Source organism: Micromys minutus (assembly GCF_963924665.1).
Source record: "Micromys minutus genome assembly, chromosome: 11".
Lineage (NCBI taxonomy): Eukaryota > Metazoa > Chordata > Mammalia > Rodentia > Muridae > Micromys > Micromys minutus.
The window spans coordinates 14,885,928-14,889,112 of record NC_137980.1 but is presented as its reverse complement, the minus strand read 5'-3'; the positions used below and the strand labels follow the sequence as shown (position 1 = coordinate 14,889,112).

General features: G+C 48.9%; 1 pseudogene across 1 annotated transcript; it reads left to right on the top strand.

Moving 5' to 3' along the window:
* Positions 1 to 1,131: 1,131 nt before the first annotated feature.
* Positions 1,132 to 2,963, top strand: LOC308427094 (partner of Y14 and mago-like; annotated as a pseudogene). The gene is made up of 2 exons: positions 1,132 to 1,246; positions 2,299 to 2,963. The product of its transcript is annotated as a partner of Y14 and mago-like (transcript).
* Positions 2,964 to 3,185: the final 222 nt, after the last annotated feature.

Genomic DNA, 3,185 nt, shown 5'->3' with positions numbered 1-3,185 from the left:
CTGGATTGATTTTTAAACTAGTTAAAAACAATAGAAACTCAAAATACACAAATGTTCATTTCACCGGCTTAGTCCTGTTTCTGTACATTTAGGAACGCAATTTGGGAGTGCTGAGTAGATGAATTTTGCTGTGGCCTCTTAATGATTTGGGGACCAGAGGTCCTGCACTTTCTTGAGGTAACAGCCATACACTTTCAGCTTCTTCACCCCCTCCTGAAAATCCTGTGTCTTGGGGACCTATTCTTCATCTTCAGAGTAAACTCTGCCCTACGTGAAGGAGGTTAATGTGAATGTTTAGATGTGGAGTTACCTGTCACTCAGCAGCAAATCTGGATGCTAGCACCAAACTTCATTCGAAATTCGATGCCACATTGGCTTTGGTCAGTCAGTACCAGGATGGAAATAGCAGGAGGTCACAGGCTGTTCCTGCTGTGTTGCGACAGGTGCTGGGGGCTGGGTGGACAGTGGGACGTGGAAGTCAGTGGATCAGACTCAGTCTCAGCTTCTGAGAGGAACTGTTACCACAACTGGCCTTCAGATACTGGTCCGGAGTTGCCATGGGCAACCTGGGCTAGGTTGATGTAGAAAACACAGGGTGGAGTAGAGTGACCCTGCACAGACAACCCTAGCACACAGAAGCTGAGGCAGGAGTCTGTGGGAACGGAGATCATCAGTGTCTTCTCCGTCTGGGGCTTGCCTTCTGGATGTGGCCATATTTGTGACATTGTGACCTTTCTTTTCCAGAATTCCTACACCAGCACATTACCACAAGATACATCAGGACTCAGGGAGGCATAACTTTGTATCTTTGTTATCTTCTGTCTCCCCACCATTGTAAGGCTTGGCAGAACTTAAGTGTCCATTCTCTGGTATTGGTTTGGTTTTCACTTTCTCTAAAGTTTGCCATCCCCCAACCAGGGCTTTCCACCATTTGGCTGATTTCCATGCCTGACTCAGAGAACATAGCCCTTTCTTTCTTCTCTTAAGTCCCTACTGATGAATCTGTAACAAAATCTCTAAAATGTTTTTTTTGAAGAAAACAAAAGTTAAGTGTCCTATGGGGAATAATGGCGCTGAGCTCTGTTTACTTGTGTCTGGCCTTTATTCTGCAGAATTCCCTGGAGAACTCACCGCCCTCTCCCTTTCTGAGTGATGGGACACTGCCCCTGAATGGTAGCTGAGTTCCGCCCTGCACCCACGGGTCCTCAAGCTCAGGCTGGATTCTGAGCCTGTCCACTTTCTCCCAGTACGTTTGTTTGACTGTTTGTTGTTGTTGTTTTGGTTTGGTGTCTGTTTTGTCAACTGTTTTCACAGAGTGAAGCACACAGCGATACTGGGCTGTAAGCAGCGATTCAGCATAAGTCAGGTGCAGTTCCTGATTCGTTGTATTCATAACAGGTTATGATTCATAAAGTGCTACACCTTTGGTCTATCAGCCTTATGCAAGACACTTTCTAAGTCATGATGGGCTAAAAAGGTGTGGAGAGCTCTGTCCATTGTGTTTGGCTTTCTCTGTCGGGAAGAACGTTCTTGTTCTTCATGGTCTCAGTGGGGACGAGGGTGCAGATGGGAGACCAAGCATAGGTGTAAAAAATTCGGAGTTCACTGTCCAGATTCTTTCTAAGAGAATTAATGTGTGGACTGAGCCAGTTGAGCGCTGTAGGAATTGAGATCGCTTCCTCAAAGAGGTGAGGACGACAGTCAGAAAAGCAAAAGAAAGAAAGAGAAAGAAAGGGAAAGAGAGAGGGAGGGAGGGAGGGAGGGAGGGAGGGAGGGAGAGAGGGAGGGAGAGAGGGAGGGAGAGAGGGAGGGGGAAGGGAGGGAGGGAAAGGGGGAGGGAGAGAGAGGGGAAGAGAGAGAGGGGGATGGAAGGAGAAAGAGGGGGAGGGAGGGAGGGGTAAAGAAGGATGGAGAGGAGGAGGGAGAGAGGGAGGGATGGAGAGAGGGAGCGAGAGAGACAGAGAGAGAGAGAGAGAGAGAGAGAGAGAGAGAGAGAGAGAGAGAGAGGGAGGGAGGAGAGAAAGGGGTGGGGGGAAGAAAGCAAACCACCTTGGTTCAACTGCAATGCCAGGCACCTCTGCCCATGAAGCAGGCTTTATTAGGATGAATGGAAGGAACATTCCCTATGAATTCATGGCCTAATGTTATATATATATATATATATATATATATATATATATATATATATATATGAACTAAAATAAATACACACTTATGTAGAATACATGGTCTGGTGAATTTTGACAAGTCTATTCATAAGCCACCACCAAGACAAAGCTCCTCTCCGCCACTCTAAAGGTTTCTCTGTGACTACTGACCAGCAGGCCAAGAAGTTAACTCACCACTGAATCCTCAGGGCTGCCCCACCAATTCAGTCATGGACACCACCAGCACCCCTGAGGCCACGGGGACAGGCAAGTACATTGCCTCAACACAGAGACCCTTCAGGATGTGGTACAAGCAGCGGAGGGTGGAAGGATACTGGCCCCAAGAGGAGGTCCCAGTCTATGAGAACAAGTATGTGAAGTTTTTTCAAGAGTAAACCAGAACTTCCCCCAGGGCTGAGCCCTGAGGCCACCACACCGCTCACCCCATCCAGACCTGATGGCGGTGGAGCAGGCCTCTCCCAGACAGCCAGAGGCAACCTGAAGCGGAAGGAGAGGGGACGCAGCTGGAGGAGGAAGACTCAGAGGCCTTGAGCAGGACTCTTGATAAGGTGTCTCTGGGAGACTCAGCCCTGACGCCCAGTGCTCTCCATGGCCCCCAGGCCACCCCTCCGGCTGCCTCTGACTCTGCAGCCACCACAGAGAAAGCCGAGAAGATCAAGAACCTGAGGAAGAAGCTGCGACAGGCGGAGGAGCTTCAGCGAGGCATCCAGGCTGCGGAGGTCAGCCAGCCCAGCAGAGCAGCTGGAGAAGCTGCTGTTGTTTTGTTTAAAAGAAAGTAAGAATAAATTCAAGTAGACGACAAAAGTTTCTCTGTGCTTCTTCACAATCGGTCCCCATTTCCTTCTGCTCCCACAAAACCACTGGTTGGCTTTCTGCTCACACAGGTGAGGTCGTACTCCCTAGAATTCAGCATAGCTGGAACCACAAGGCTCACTCTCCGTCTGGGTAAGTCTCTTAGCTCAGTCTAAGTATTTGGGGATTCACTCATGCTGTTATGTGAAAAGCTCATTCCTGTTT